General features: G+C 44.3%; 1 protein-coding gene and 1 long non-coding RNA gene across 7 annotated transcripts in view; one reads left to right on the forward strand and one right to left on the reverse strand.

The window, feature by feature from the left end:
• The window catches only part of FRMD4A (FERM domain containing 4A), a gene marked incomplete at its 5' end in the record, with an annotated part of 413,106 nt that overhangs the window by 208,194 nt on the left and 187,567 nt on the right, over window positions 1-17,345 (reverse strand). The gene's annotated exons all lie outside the window — the stretch shown is intronic.
• On the forward strand, window positions 12,529-13,611 carry LOC309379506. The gene is made up of 2 exons (XR_014172519.1): window positions 12,529-12,609; window positions 12,880-13,611. It is a non-coding gene; the product is annotated as an uncharacterized lncRNA (long non-coding RNA).

A 17,345-nucleotide genomic window follows, 5' to 3' on the forward strand; every position in this document is an offset into this window, starting at 1 on the left:
CTTCTGACCACCACAGGCCACTTCTGCTTACTAGGAAAAGGAACGGCAAAGGAGCTTGGCGGTTGCAGGCATGCATGGGGGCAAGAGCCAACACAAGCTGCTGTGCCAGCACCAAGCTGAGATCGCTGCTGCCTTGCCCTTCTCTCCCTCTCAGGAAGCAACAATAACAGTGTTTGGAAGCTGGGAGAGCAACCCAGAGCCACCTGTGCCACCCTGGTCAACTCCACCTTCTACCCTAGAAAACAGCAATTTTGGAAGGTCTCAGGAGGACTTATTTCCCAGGCGTGTTGCCAGGAGTTGCCAGAGACGGAATATGATGGGACCTTGTATGCAAAGCATGCATTCTGTAGAATCAGAGAATTGTAGAGCTGGAAGGGATGAGGGTGGGCATCTAGTTCAACCCCCTATAATGCTGGAATCTTCTGCGCAACGTGGAGCTCAGACTCATGACCCTGAGATTAAGAGTCTCATGTTCTACGGATAGAGCTCAGTCGGTTATGGCTCCTCCAAAGTTATGTGATCAGGTCTTTACATCAAAGCAAGCCAAACAACCCTTGACAGAGCCAAATTATGTTTACTGCTAAAACTAATACTTGCATTGCTACATTGTCAGTTGGTTAGAGCATGGGCTGATAATGCCAAGGTAGCAGGTTCCATCTCCCTATGGGACACCTGCATTGCAGGGGTTGGACTCGATGACCCCCAGGGTCCCTTCCAATTCCACAATTCTATGATCTCTATGATCCCTGTGTACTTGAGCATATGGAAGACTTCTGTTAATTTACAGCACCATCAGTCATTATTAGCAATAAGCGCACTATTATGCTCTGAAACACAGCACTGCCAATTTGCTATTTCATAACGAAACACAGTGGAAATGGAATGTGTAGATGAAAAATGTACTCCCAGCTTACCAAGAAGCTAAGAATAGTCACGCGACCCCTTCCCTCCCCCCACCTGCCCTGGAAGGGATGTCAAGCCAGGCATCAATCAATTGCCATGTTTGTTAGCGAAATAGTGGATTTGGGGGCTATTTACCACCCTAGGCAATGCTCTTTCTTAGCATTTTCAGCTAAGCATAAAAATGCATGTGTATTTCTCAAACCATGTTTTTCTGAAGATCATGGCTAGCTGACATTAGGGTTTGAAACAGCCTAGTAAAAAGTGAAAAGTGGCATTTAAACTTAATTATAGGTTAATGCTACAGAGCAAGGTAAACCAAAATATTTTTGTTGAGGACAAGGGTCCCCTTAAGCAATAGAAATGCAAATTACTATTCTCCTAGCAAGGACTATGCAGATATGTACAACATGACCAGACAGTTATTTTGTAATGCCAAAAATCATATGGGGATGGGGAGGGTAGTTCTGTAGCTTTAAAGTGGACATTAAATAAATAAATAAATAAATAAATAAATAAATAAATAAATAAATAAAATATTATTATTTATACCCCAACCATCTGGCTGGGTTTCACCAGCCACTCTTTTAGAGGGAAAATAGAAAGAGATCCATAATATGCTTTCTCTTGCATTACAGGTCTGCCAATGCATATGTGTTTTGCACTTGTAGGTCCAACATTATAGACATGATTCCACCAAATATCCATGTAGCTCCTCTTTGCTGCAGAAATAAAGGGCTGAGGAGAAATAGCATGTTCCCTATTATTATTTCAAACAACTATGTTGACCATGATGTCAGGCACGAGTGCAGTCTTCCAGATGTTGTTCCCTTCATCTCTGAACACTGGTCATGACAAGAGTCCTACAACCTCTGGAAGGCCAAAGGGTAGCCAACTCTGAGGTAGAGGCATGTTGCTCCTACCTGAACACTTATTTTCTGGCTGCCAAACTGGGAAAATGGGTTCATTCTGGTCCTCACTGCAGCCCTTCATCCCAATGAAGACAATGCCCACTCCCATTAAGCACCTCAGCTGCTAAGGCAGGACATGTTGTTGTTGTTCTTTAATCGTTTAGTCATGTCCAACTCTTTGTGACCCCATGGACCAGAGCACACCAGACACTCCTGTCTTAACAGCACCATCTTTTAAGATTTTAAATAGTTCAGCTAGGATGTCATCACTTCCACTGGCCTTGTTATTAGCAGTGCTTTCTAATGCCCATTTGACCTCACTCTCCAGGATTTCATGCTTAAGCTCAACAACCATACAATCTGGGGTATCTGGGACATCCGTATCTTTTTGGTATAATTCCTCTGTGTATTCTTGCCACCTCTTCTTAATGTCTTCTGCTTCTGTTAGGTCCTTACCACTTTTGTCCTTTATCATGTCCATCTTTGTGTGAAATGTTCCTTTCATATTTTCAATTTTCTTGAACAGATCTTTGGTTTTTCCCATTCTATTGTTTTCCTCTATTTTTTTTTCACTGCTCGTTTAAAAAGGCCCTCTTGTCTCTCCTTGCTATTCTTTGGAGGTCTGCATTCAATTTCCTGTATCTTTCACTATTTCTCTTGCATTTTTCTTGCCTTCTCTCCCCCGCTATTTGTAAGGCCTCGTTGGACAGCCGCTTTGCTTTCTTGCATTTCCTTTTCATTGGGATGGTTTTAGTTGCTGCCTCTTGTATAATCTTACGAGCCTCCATCCATAGTTCTTCAGGCACTCTGTCTATCAAATCTAAATCCTTAAACCTGTTCCTCACTTCCACTGTGTATTCATAAGGGATTTGATTTAGATTGCATCTTACCGGTCCAGTGGTTTCCCTTACTTTCTTCAGTTTAAGCTTGAATTTTGCTATAAGAAGCTGATGATCTGAGCCACAGTCAGCTCCAGTTCTTGTTTTTGCTGACTGTATAGAGCTTCTCCATCTTTGATTATATTCTCTGTAGCCAAAGATGGAGAAGCTCTATACAGTCAGCAAAAACAAGAACTGGAGCTGACTGTGGCTCAGATCATCAGCTTCTTATAGCAAAATTCAAGCTTAAACTGAAGAAAGTAAGGGAATCAATCTGATTTCAATGCTGCCCATCTGGTGATGTCCATGTGTAGAGGCGGGACATAGGAAAGGCATAAACCTAATTCACACACAACATTAACCCATGGCTTAGTATTATGTGCACAAGTAGAAAGTTGCCTTGGGCTCGTGTGCTGACTTTCCTCTCCTGCTTAGTGAAGCATGCAAGCCTCAATCTCATGGTTTGGGTTGGGTTATTTGGAAGTTGGGTTATTTGGAAGTTGGGTTATTTGGAAACTTACCAGATTCTGTTTTATGCCACAATCGCTCATTGCCATGTAACAGCAAAGCAGGCAAACAAGGCAAATGAACAGGAAGAAAATGAAAAAGACATGGGGTTCTGTGCCTCTCATTACACCTCACTAACCTAACTAAGAGCCAAACTGCAAGTTAGGTGGAGACCCATGATCAGACCATATGAAGTTTAGGAACAGAGGAAGTAGCCTTATACTTAATCAAGCCATGTTTCTTCACCTAAAAGCCATGGCCGCGGCTAATAGAATCATTGAGTAAGGGGCTTGCTTTGGAGAATTGGTACTGGGAGAAATAATTAAACTCCCCACCCAATTACAAACACAGACACCACACGGCTGCTTTTAGAAAAAGAAACAGGCATTAATATGTAGTTTGGCCCTCTGATGACACAGCCACTGGACGATGTTTTCCCTTGCCACTGTCATCCCTGCAAGTCTCCCAAACTGTCCCAAACTCATTCATTTCTTGATCTCTAAACACTTTACTTTGTGCAAAAGAAATCATACTGAGTGATAAAACAAGAAAAGAAAGATTAATATAATGGTGGCTAACACAATGGCCTTTGCCCCACTGATTCTGGCATCATCTGCCAGCAAACCATAAATCCTAGTCAATGGGAAACCAAGTCCTGTTCAGATATTTGTACTGGCAACTGTTCCCCACTTGGAAATGATATTTTCTTCTCGGCATGACAACAAAACGTCTTCAATAATAAAAATAAACTCTAGAAAATGTACATATATAAAGATACCGTCTGTTGTCAGAGGACTCATACAGCTAGACCACTAATTTTGTAGACGCCCTTTCTTTCTTTATAACATCATGCATTAAAGCTGGGGAATCTATTTCTCCTCTAATAACTTTTGGAATTTCAACAAATCTTGGTGCTGGTGGATGGATGCATCAAGGCCGCTTTCAAGAATTTTTCTTGAAAGGAAAAATAAAAGAGGCTATAGCAAAGCTGTTCTGTATTATGATCAATCACGGCTTAATCAGATTTGATGCTTAAACGGGACAGGCAGAATTGTTCAGCTGCAACAGATTGTTTTCTGTTTGTCTGAAGTCATCCTGGGTTTCTTCTCCCCCCCCCCCCACCCCCGGCAGCTTCCTGTAGCATTACATGTAAGAAGATAATGAAAAACAGGAGAGAATGTGGGCAAAATTATTCTTGTCCGGTACATGGCAGAATATGCAATTCAGGAAATTATGAGACCAATTAAATGAAGCAGCCACTGTGTCAGATACTTTGTTCAAAAAAGAAGGGGAGGGGGGGGAGAGAGGGTGTTCAGTAAGACACATGATGCCAAATTCCTTATCTTTACAACACTGAGAATTGCTGCGTCTGAGAGGAGAGAGTGTAGGAGAAGGAGCTGAGTAGCAGCCTCTCTGGGCTGATTCACACCTTAAGGACAGAGGTGGAATTGTAACTGAAAAGGAGGCAGCCTCTGGTCCCCGTGGACAATTGACAGGCTACGTTATCAGTCTGCCATCATGCAGACACACCAAGAACTAAAGACATGGGCAGAGCCAATAGCTAAAGCACACAATCTTCTTCACAGGCCACACATGGAAAATATTTTCAAGGGATTAAACAATTGCAAAACAGGTAATTTCCCCTAACCTCTCTCATAAGACAGGCTAGGGAAGTGTGCCCATTTTACAGATGGAATACAGTAGTGAGGTAAAGTGATGTCTATGAAGACCAGTTGCTGGGAATTGTGGGTGGGAACATCTCCTGCTTCCCAAAGGTATCTGGATCTGGGTAGCAGCTTTCAGTTTGAAACTGGAAGATCAACCTTTGCATGATTCAACTATTTTTTTAGTTCTCTGTGAGCACCTATCTTTTTTAAAAAGCAGTTATTTTTCCTATTGCCTAGTATTGGATTGCAATTACAGTGGTACCTCGGGTTACAGATGCTTCAGGTTACAGACTCCGCTAACCCAGAAATAGTACCTCGGGTTAAGAACTTTGCTTCAGGATGAGAACAGAAATCGCGTGGCGGCAGCAGCAGGAGGCCCCATTAGCTAAAGTGGTGCTTCAGGTTAAGAACAGACCTCCAGAACAAATTAAGTTATTAACCCAAGGTACCACAGTAATAAGTATGGACCCAAAGAGGAGTTACGCTTTCAGCCATTTTAATATAAATATTTCTGTGGTGAAGATCTCAGCAGCTGCCCAAAAAAGAGCAGAGTACAACAAATTAATGGAAACTCTTTAAAGCTGCATCTGAAGACCTGCTTGACCGGAAAATTGTCCCCACTGCACCCCCCCCAAACTAGATGCCCTTAACATTGAATTCCTTATCTGTTTTGAGGCACAGGTGGACACTCCCCTTAAAAAAAAGATTTTATTGTGGCCACTCTGAATAGATGGCCTTTACAGTGTTTATGTTTTCTCACAACCACAATAGATTAGAACCCTATTCAGAAAAAAGGAGGGAGTATTTATTTACGCAGCTGTGTGTGAGCCATTTTGGACAGGTGCAGACTGTAGCTCTGGGACATTGTGTGGTATAAAAAGAATGGGATTCACATCAATTGGTGGAACATCCTGCTGGCAAGACTTGATTTCATGAACAGACCTCAGAATCAAGACGTGTTCTTTACTTTCTGAGATCAGAGGCTGATTTAGGGAAGCACGACTGGTTTGGTCCCACTGGGTACAGAGTCTCAGGGCCACTGCGGGGGGGGGGGGGCCTGCAACTAGGATGTAGAATGGAAGGGGAAAGGTGGAGGGGGGAGCACAGGCTCACAGGGCGCCACTGAAATGTGAGACCCTAAGATCTTCCACTGGTGAGATGGTCTAGGAGAGAACATCTCCTACTCATTTAGAATATGCACACTGAGCATGGAAGGGCAGGCACCCTGACAGACGGACAGCCCTATTTTATAAAGCAATACCCATTTCCCCAAAACAAACCCCACCCCTTTGGAGCCCCTCCTGAAGGATCCGTCTTCCATCCAGCTGCTAATCTGACCGGTGCCACCTCCTTCGCTCTCTTCCACTTCCTGCCACACATGGGCTCAAACTACCAGCAAAGGGCCTCCCCCAATCGTGCATAAAGCAAGGGCCCAATTTGTACAGCAAAAGGGCCACGTGGTTGAGGCAACCTTTCTTTTCTTTTTTGTATTTTTTCTATTAAGTTAGAAACATATACAGTAACATACTACAACGAAGCATACCCATCAACAGAAACAGAAATCAAAGCTCTGAGCTCATTGGGCAGACACTTCTTGAGGGGAGAAGCCTCAAATTAAATAAATAGATGAAACAATCTTTTCACATTGTTCTTGCACAACTCTGGCAATTGGAGCCATAGGTATCGAAAAACTGCTAGTGCAGGTCACTCGGGAGTAGCCAATTTATGTGGGTTATAAACATACACAAGTCTGCTGAAAATCTCTCTGCTTTTTTGTGTCCTCAGGGAATCCATAGGAACTGCCAAGTCAAAGCGACCTCCCACACCTTGTACCCATTTTGGAGGCTTATTCCTTTAAAGTCCTTCCAGTACCTAGCTGTTGGGATTCATGCTGCTATAATAATAATAATAATAATAATAATAATAATAATAATAATAATAATAATAATAATAATAATAATAATAATTTATTATTTATACCCCGCCCATCTGGCTGGGCCTCCCCAGCCACTCTGAGCGGCTTCCATAAAAACCAAAAATACAGTAAAATCACACGTTAAAAACTTCCCTGAACAGGGCTGCCTTAAGATGTCTTCTGAATGTCAGGTAGTTGTTTATTGCTTTGACATCTGCTGGAAGGGCGTTCCACAGGGTGGGCGCCACTACCGAGAAGGCCCTCTGCCTGGTTCCCTGTAGCTTTGCTTCTCGCAATGAGGGAACCGCCAGAAGGCCCTCGGCGCTGGACCTCAGCGTCTGGGCAGAATGATGGGGGTGGAGACGCTCCTTCAGGTATACTGGACCGAGGCCATTTAGGGCTTTAAAGGTCAGCACCAACACTTTGAATTGTGCTCGGAAACATACTGGGAGCCAATGTAGGTCTTTCAAGCCAATGGTCTCAGCGGCCGCTCCCAGTCACCAGTCTAGCTGCCGCATTCTGGATTAGTTGTAGTTTCCGAGTCACCTTCAAAGGTAGCCCCACGTAGAGTGCATTGCAGTAGTCCAAACGGGAGATAACCAGAGCATGCACCACTCTGGCGAGACAGTCCGCAGGCAGATAGGGTCTCAGCCTGCGTACCAGATGGAGCTGGTAAACAGCTGCCCTGGATACAGATTTGACCTGTGCCTCCATGGACAGCTGTGAGTCCAAAATGACTCCCAGGCTGCGCACCTGGTCCTTCAGGGGCACAGTTACCCCATTCAGGACCAGGGAATCCTCCACACCTGCCCGCCTCCTGTCCCCCAGAAACAGTACTTCTGTCTTGTCAGGATTCAACCTCAATCTGTTAGCCGCCATCCATCCTCCAACCGCCTCCAGACACTCACACAGGACCTTCACTGCCCTCACTGGTTCTGATTTAAAAGAGAGGTAGAGCTGGGTATCATCTGCATACTGATACTACTAAATATTACAGACTCAAAGGAAAGAAGGGGATTCTCCCTGCCAGATTTGAAGATATATTTTGAAGTGGCAGCTTTCTGCTGGCTGGATTAAGGAATGGATTCAACTACACAATGTTGATGTCTTAGACTTGGGGTGATATGATAATGTATTTGGTTGGCATGCATACTTATGGTACGACGAGATAAAGGCTCATAAAGGTTTTAAAAATCATGTAATTAGAAAATCTCTGCATAATGTTTGGATAAGATCTCTTAAAAAGGAAAACACCCAGGTGGCTTTCTCCAATGGAAGCAAAAGCCCAGAAAAAGTTAAATATGGAGAATAAATGATTGAAATATGTTGATTTATTAGTGGAAGATAATGAAGGATTTAAACTAAGATCATTTGATCAAATCAAAGATAAATTAGATGGATGGTTACAATATTATCAGATCAATGAGCTGTATAAGCTTGACAACAAAAATGGTTTTGCAATGGAAAAAACCAGCTTGGAAACAGTTGTTAGATACCAATGTTAAAAACCTATCTAAAATGTATAATTTATTGTTGGAGTGGCATACAAAGGATGAACAAGTTAAATCGGTGATGATAGATTGGGCAAGGGATATTGGACACAATATAATGTTGGACGATTGGGAAAGGTTGTGGAAGAAAGGGGTTAAGTTTACTGCATGTACTATATTAAAAGAAAACATTATGAAAATGATATATAGATGGTACTTAACCCCGGTAAAATTAGCAAAGATTTACCACATGAATGATAATTTATGATGGAAGTGAAAAGAAAAAGAAGGTACTTTTTATCATATGTGGTGGATGTGTCCTAAGGTGAAAGACTTCTGGGAAAAGATTTATAATGAGCTGAAGAAAATGTTGAAAAATACATTTGTTAAAGAAACCAGAAGCCTTTCTCCTTGGAATAATAGGATTGGAATTGCCCAAAAAAGATGTTAGATTGTTTTTGTATGCCACTACAGTGGCAATACTGCTACTAGCTAAAAATCGGAAATCCCAAGAAATACCAACAGTAGAAGAATGGCAATTGAAGATGTTGGACTTTTTGGAGCTAGCCGACCTGACTGGAAGAATCCGCGAAAAGAAAGAAGAGGAATATCAAGAGAAGAAGAGAAGAGTTTGGATTTGATATCCCGCTTTATCACTACCCTAAGGAGTCTCAAAGCGGCTAGCATTCTCCTTTCCCTTGCTCCCCAACAACAAACACTCTGTGAGGTGAGTGGGGCTGAGAGCCTTCAGAGAAGTGAGACTGGCCCAAGGTCATCCAGCAGCTGCAGGTGGAGGAATCATAGAATGATAGAGTTGGAAGAGATCACAAGGGCCATCGAGTCCAACCCCCTGCCAAGCAGGAAACACCATCAGAGCACTCCTGACATATGGTTGTCAAGCCTCTGCTTAAAGACCTCCAAAGAAGGAGACTCGAGCGGAGACTCGAACCCGGTTCCCCAGATTACGAGACTACCGCTCTTAACCACTACACCACACTGGCTCTCAAGAAGATTGGAAGAAATTTAAAGATTATTTAGCCAAATATTGTTATAGAAAATAATTAGAAGTCACTTGAAAGCACCAAATAGGCTTAGGATTGAAATAAAAATGAATTGTAAAGAAATATTGATTTAGAATATTAAGAAAAGAAAAGAAGATAGTAAATTGAAGGAGTTAATTTTATTAGAAAGATGATTTTGGAGAGCTGTTACAAGGTGATACAATGAAACTCAGTTGGGGGGGATTCGAGGAAGTCAGTTAACAAAAACACAAGACAGAGTTTTGGATATCTCCCCAGGATTAATGGTGGACTATGACGCGGGTGGGGCTGTGGTCTAAACCACTGAGCCTCTTGGGCTTGCTGATCAGAAGGTCGGAGGTTCGAATCCCCATGATGGGGTGAGCTTGGTCCCAGCTCCAGTCAACCTAGCAGTTCGAAAGCACGCCAAAAAGTGCAAGTACATAAATAGGTACCACTCTGGCGGGAAGGTAAACAGCGTTTCCGGGCGCTGTTCTGGTTCACCAGAAGCGGCTCAGTCCTGCTGGCCACATGACCCAGAAAAACTGTCTGTGGATAAACGCCAGCTCCCTCGGCCTATAGAGCGAGATGAGTGCTTCAACCCCAGAGTTGTCTGCAACTGGACTTAACTGTCAGGGGTCCTTTACCTTTTTTTTTAATGACGGTTAAAATATCTCTGTGTGTAGAAAATGAAACTAAAGATAGCTGAGGAGCAGAAACAACAGTACAAAGGACTGACCCACTCATTGAATTAATTGATGGATTAATTGTATAGCCCCAGGGGGAGGGGAGCCTTTTTTATTCACTTTTGATATATATGGGAGCTGCCCAGAGTGGCTGGGGAAACTCAGCCAGATGGGCAGGGTATAAATAAATTATTATTAGTAGTAGTAGTAGTAGTAGTATTTGCAGTTTTACCTGGTAAACCTCCCCTGAAAGAAAAAAAAAATCCTTCCAGTAGCACCTTAAAGACCAACTAAGTTAGTTCTTGGTATGAGCTTTCGTGTGCATGCACACTTCTTCAGATACACTGAAACAGAAGTTACCAGACCCTTCTATATAGTGAGAAAGTGGGGAGGGGTATTACTCAGAAGGATGGTGGGAATGGGTGATTGGCAGATAGCTGTGATGAGCCTGTTGACGACTCTTAACGACTGCAATAGGTCTTACAGGAAAAAGCAAGGGGTGAGAAGGTGAAAAATGGCTTTGTCATGTATAATGAGATAAGAATCCAAGGTCTTTGTTTAGACCAGGTGTCTCCATGGTTTTAAGTTTGGTGATAAGTTGCAGATAACTTCTGTTTCAGTGTATCTGAAGAAGTGTGCATGCACACGAAAGCTCATACCAAGAACTAACTTAGTTGGTCTTTAAGGTGCTACTGGAAGGAATTTTTGTTTTGTTTTGACTATGGCAGACCAACACGGCTACCTATCTGTAACTCCCCTGAAAGGTTTACCTGAAAGGTTTGAAATACACAAGTGGGTTTGAAAGAAAGAACTCTGCTGCTATCTCTTCAGTGGAAGGAAGGAAAAAATTCTGGACTGGAGCTACTTTGTTTTTGCAGAGGTACCAGCATGTTGGAAGATGGTGCGAGACTACGGAGGGGAATTCTGGATGGCTGCCTGGAGCTAATGGTGTCTTTTTGTCTGGGACTGTGGTGTATTATGGCTCCGGTTGGCAGAAATAAAAAATGGAATTGCTGGAATGTGGACAACAGGGGGGGAAATATTTCACATAGAATGATGAAGACAAAAGTTTGAACAGACCAGTGGTTGTAAACATAAATGAAATTTAAGTGAAGGATTAACATCGGAATGGTTTATTGACTAATTAAGAAATGTAATGTGATATTAGATTATTAGCAATCCGTTAAATTCAGAGCTTGGGAAGCCACCCAAAGATACATAATTTGGCATTTATATTTGGCTTTTTTTGATTGTATTGTAATTTGGAATGTTTTAATGTGGTTCTTTTTGGATTATTAAAATGGAGAACTTAATAAATATTATATACAAAAATAAATAAATAAAATAAATACTCAATGACCCACCTTTCAAATAAGTGGACATGAAGCAGCTGGTTGCCATGGTGAAATTATGATGACACTGTCACTCTGTAGTGGCAGTGCTGAAGCCATAAGTCAGATTCAAGGGGGAATTTCCCCCCAAGGCCCTGCCTACCAGTTAACAGTGACCTAAGGTTTTCCAGTAAAACATGAAATGGTGCACACACTACATCTTGTTCGTGCGCTTAGTTCATAACTTTTCTCTTAGTTAAATAAATAATAATATTTTATTACTTATCCCCAGTTACTATGAACGGCTTCCAGCAAAATATAAAAAATAATGTCAAACATAAAAAACTTCCTGATACAGGCTGCCTTCAGGTATCCTCTAAAAGTTCTGTAGTTCTTTATCTCCTTGACTTCTGATGGGGGGAACGTTCCACAATGAGGGCGCCGCCACTGAGAAGGCCCTCTGCCTGGTTCCCTGTAACCTCACTTCTCACAGTGAGGGAACCGCCAGAAGGCCTTCAGAGCTGGACCTCAGTGGGGGTGGAGACGCTCCTTCAGGTTTACTGGGCCAAGGCCGTTTAGGGCTTTAAAGGTCAGCACCAACACTTTGAATTGTGCTTGGCAACATACTGGGGGCCTTTAGGACTGGTGCTATATGGTCCCGGTGACCACTCCCACTCACCCGTCCAGCTGCCACATTCTGGATTAGTTGTAGTTTCTGAGTCACTTTCAAAGGTAGCCCCACGTAGATCACATGGCAGTAGTTCATGGCTTTTAGTCAAATATAACAAATGGTTGATTGATGAAAAAGTGCTTTCCCCCCCTGAGAGGCTAACTTTCTCTCTGCATGTCATTCCTTGAACAGCTTCCTGTGCAAAGATAAGGCTTGCTTTCATTGCTGTGTTCATTTGTGCATTTGACTAGTGTGTGGAGGGAAATGCAACCATTGGGCTGAAAAATGTCCCCCTCCTACCTCCTTGGGTTTCTGGTGTGGCCTTCACAGATATTGGCACAACATGGGGTGTGTGTGTTTTGGCTGCTGAGCTGCGCTCACCATTGTGAGGGATGAGGGGGTGATGGTGATGCCTCCCCAGCTGCTGCCATTGTCTGTAGGTTGACTGCGATGTCACAAAAACATTTGGCAGCTGAGCTGGTATAAATGTGGGCCAAGGCACAAGCCTCGGCAGTTGCCCTCCCTAGAGAGAAATGGGCAGCTTGGTGGCACTGGGTCTCCTGCCCCGTGGCGGCAAGCTGGGAAGCGGAAGGAGGCAATCGCCCGGTGCTGGGATGCTGTGGAGCAAGGAGAAGGCAAGTACAAAGTTTACTTGCTGGTGGGATCGCTACTTGAAAGCGACTGGTTGATGTCTGGCAATGGACCTGGCGAGGCTGCAGCTGGTGGGTGGTTGTTGGAAGAGCTTGCATTCAGGCTAGTGGATGCCGCGAGGCTACGCTGGCTGAGATGGATGCCAACTGGTTTGGAAGCCTTGTTTGTTAACAGGCAGCCAAACAGAGGAGGAGTCTGGGGGGACGCTGTTGGATGGTGGCCATTCCACTCAACTGTTTGCCTTTGCCTTACAGGGATGTCCGGAGCCGGTGAGGTTTTCCCCAAGTCCCGCCTTCAAAATCATGAAGAGAACCGCAGGACATCCATATTAACATCGGAGAAATGAACGCAAAATACTGGCAGTGAGCAATGGACAAGGCCGTGGCCATACCTGAGAGAAGGAGCTTTGAAGGGAGACTGCAGGCGGACATCTGCTGCATTGCAAGTGATGGGGCAGTGGGGAGAGAGAAGAAAATGAGGGAGGAAACATTAGGCCACATTAGGCGCACCATTGGAAGTGCTGTGAAGACGCTTTGAACAGGAGTGGCTTCCCCTCAGGGATTCTGGGAACTGTAGGTGGTTAAGGGGACGGAGAGTTGTTAGGGTGGTTAAGGATTAGGATTTGGGTTAAGGTTAGGATTAGGGGTAGGGTTCCCTTCTTGGCAGGGAACTCTGGGAATTGTAGGTCTGGGAGGGGAACAGGGGGGTCTCCTAACAACTCTCGGCATCCTTTTCAAACTATAGCTCCCAGATTCTTTGGGGGAAGAAGCCGTGAGTGTTTAAAGCGGCTTCATAGCGCTTTAAATGGTGTGGATGTGGCCCTGGCCTCCTTCAGCCCACTGCCTCTTATGATTGAGGAATCGAATGGATTTCTCCATTCAAATCTCTCGGAAATAGGAAACAGGAAGAAGAAAGACTTTGTATCTCATGTCATTTTGAAATGTCTTAACTTGAAATGCCAATAAAGGTATTTGTATTGTATTGTATTGTATTGTATTATGATTAACATGGGAAGTGGAATGGTAAAATGTTAATGAGGTGGACGCGATACTTCTGTAAACTGGCATGTTTCTTGTGGGCGTGGAAGGAGGGACTTGCGGCCGGACAAGCGACTTTATAAGATGGGTTTTTCCTGATGATGTGCCTGATCTTGGGTTACCCCACCTGCAAGTGTGTATAATAAAAAGGTTTCCTAATTCACCCATTTTGTCCAGATCACTTTATTTAAAAGGATTCAGAGAACTCAAAGGAACCAGTTTATTTCTCTCTCACAAAGGGGAAAATAAATAAATAATACCAATCCCTCAACTGCCAAAACGAACGGTCTTGCAGCACTGTAAAAACAACAGATTTGGGGGAAACTTTTTAAAAATGGGAGGGTCAGGGGCCCTTGGTTTCTGAGGGTGCCATGGAGTCCACATGCCACACGTGTCACAAGAGGGGCTCCTCTGTCATCATTTCTTTATTAACAAGTGCCCCCCCCTTGAGGCCCAGTTTCCCCAGCCCTGTCTATGCATGGTCTGTCACGAACAGACATAGCAGCTGAGGGGAAAGAGGTAGTTTCTTATTCTAGAATTTCAAACACAGGAGAGCAGGAGGGGGATATTTTTCAGCCCAGGGGCTGCATTTCCCTCCACACAACACTAGTCAAATGCACAAATGAACAGAGCAATGAAAGCAAGCCTTATCTTTGCACAGGAAGCTGTTCAAGGAATGACATGCAGAGAGAAAGCACCAAACCCAATTAAACCTATTAAGAAAGTGGTTGTTCAACCCCCTGGAATGCAGGAAACTCAGCTGAAATTTAGGAAACATTTGTATTTCTGAATGTGTTTATAGCATCCACATTGCTATTCAGAATACTTGAAATGGGGGGGGGGACACCTCAGCTGCACACCCACCTCCCTTCCCTGCCGGCTATCTCCCCCTCCACCACCCCACTGGCATTGCATCCTCCCCCCAGCCCCTCCCCCAAAAGCTCGCTGTGACCCAAGACGTTTTGCACTCACCTGAACCCTTGCAGGGAAGGGGGCGGGGCACAATGGGAAGGGGCGGGGCAACCGGGCTGCTTAAACCACGCCCCTTTTCCAACGGAAGCGGCATGGGGGGTCAGTATCCAGCACCCCCTTCTCTGCCTCTCTTGAACTCTTTGACTTTAACCCTTAAGACTATGCAAGTGAAACAGCCACCATCCCTCCCTGAGCTTTTCAGCAAGGTCTTCCCTTTTTGGGGGTGGGGTGAATGTTTAAAACTTGAGGAGGGAGAAAGGGAAGAATAAAGACACAGAATCAGCTTCCAGGACTGATGAAAAGATTGTTTAGCCTTTGACAGGCAATTCTTTGGAAATAAATTAGAGGAAGGGTTACACGCCTCAGCCTGAGTAGACATCCATCCCAATGCACTTTGGTATCATTAGCACAAATGGAAAACGCCTCTGGTATTTCTTTTCATTTAAGGTGCCCTGAGAGGGTAGGCATATTATTCAGCAGAGCTTGTATTTCCCTTTCCGCTATGATGTGGGGAGAAATACCAATCTCATGACTCCATGGGTGGTTTATTCAGGGGCGGGTGGGGGGACGTTTATACTCTGCACACACATTCTGCACAACTCACAAGACACTACAGAAATAAACTGCCTGCTTGGCATGAAAGAAGCCAAGCCACATGAGATGAGGCCTTGTATTGGCTTCACCCCAAGTCTCTCTCCCAATCTCACAAGGCCAGGAGATGCTAAGCTATGCCCTTGTGATATTTGACTTTGAGGCCATGGCACCCAGGAAGCTTCCTTCTGTGCCTGCCGTATTCTCCTTCTCTGCAGGCATTGCCACAGGTCAGGGGGAGCATTTTCTTCCCCTCATCACAACTGACAAAATGGCACCACAGCACTTGGGCTTGCCAATCAGAAGGTTGGTGGTTTGAATCCGCACAATGGGGTGAGCTCCTGTTGCTCTGTCCTAGCTCCTGCCAACCTAGCGGCTCAAAAGCACACCAGTGCAAGTAGATAAATAGGTACCGCTGTGATGGCAAGGTAAATGGCGTTTCTGTGCGCTCTGGTTTCTGTCATGGTGTTCCGTTGTGCCAGAAGCGGCTTAGTCATGCTGGCCACATGACTCGGAAAGCTGTCTGTGGACAAACACTGGCTCCCTTAGCCTGAAAGCGAGATGAGTGCCACACCCCATAGTCGCCTTTGACTGGACTTAACTGTCCAGGGGTCCTTTACCTTTTTTTACATGGGGTGGGGAGGAGGGGGGGGATTCAATTCAGTTCTCATTTAAATACAAACCTACCTAATTCACACTGAAACAGTAAATGGACTGAAACATAGCCATCCTTTGAAATTCACACCTCTCCAAATTTTTCATTGCAGTTCTCCAGCCAAGTAATGTGTACAAAAATGCATATACTAGGGTAAAGTGTCCACCACGATGCAAATAATAACATAAACAAATGTGTATATTGAAGTGTATGGGGTGTTAGGGAAGGGGTACTCCATCTGGTGGGGGCATAGGCGCCGACTCCATGGGGCCTGAGGGGGCCCGAGCCCCCTCAAAAATTCGTTTGGGGGGGCAGAGCCCCTCCAACAATTTAAGAAAATTATTACTGTATTTTTCCCTCAAAAAGAGGAAGCGGCTGCTTTCCTGCATTCTGCCTCAGGGTCTTACTGCCCACCCTCCTCTGTTTCCTTGCTGTGTTTGCTCAAAGGGAACAAAGAGCAGGGAAAGCCCCTCCCCTCCAGGCAAGCAGGCAGGAGGGAGGGAGAGAGAGAGCGAGAGAGAGAGAGAGAGAGAGAGAGCTGCGAGCTGGCTGGCTTGGGTGGGTAGGTGAGGGAAAACTTTTGCCTTCCTTTCCTCCTTGCCGTTATACCCCTCCCCTGCATTCTTAGCCAGCTGCTTCTCTGCACACCCCTCTCGTGCTCCTTGTCCGTTCTGTGTTTTTCCTTCCCTCCCCACTTAAAATGTGGTTAAAAAGCATGGATCCACATGGATCCTCAGGATCTTTGCATTGGGTCACCCCAAATTCACCATCAGAGCACATAGCATGTCCATGGCTACAGCCTGCCCCCCAAAAATCACAGACCCACTGTTGCCTGGGGCTGCAATGGTGCAAAAACGTGGTTACAAAGCATGGATCCACAGGGATTCTCAGGATTTTTGCATTGGGTCACCCCAAATTCACCATCAGATGGCAAAGTATTGGAAGACGCAAGAACTACCCTCTCTGGAAGAAATGGCAGACGAAGGTGACTGAATACATGGGACTGGCAGAGATGACCGGCAGAATTCGTGACCAGAGGAAAGAGACAGTGGAAGAGGACTGGAGAAAATTTAAAATATATCTTAAAAACCATTGTAAAATTGTGGACTGATAAGATGTCAAGGGGTGAGAAACAAAGAATTACAGCTGTAAATGTTAAATCTTAAGTAAATTTAAAAGAGATCTGATTAAAATTGACTGAAGGGTTGCTTGAAAATATGATAAAATAAGGATGTGGGGAAAGGAAGGCATGGGGAAGTCAAATTTTTGTTGTATGTTTTTGATGTGTGTATTTTGTTTTGTATTGTCTTTTATTCGTGTAAAAAACCAATAAAAAATATTTTTAAAAAAACAACCAAATTCACCATCAGATCACATGTCTGTGGCCACAGCATGAAGCACAAAAATGATACATCATTAATATTCACCGCCCATGGCGGCAGCCAATCGACTGCCGCTAAGGGCG

This window comes from Podarcis melisellensis (genome assembly GCF_964234715.1).
Source record: "Podarcis melisellensis genome assembly, chromosome: 10".
Lineage (NCBI taxonomy): Eukaryota > Metazoa > Chordata > Lepidosauria > Squamata > Lacertidae > Podarcis > Podarcis melisellensis.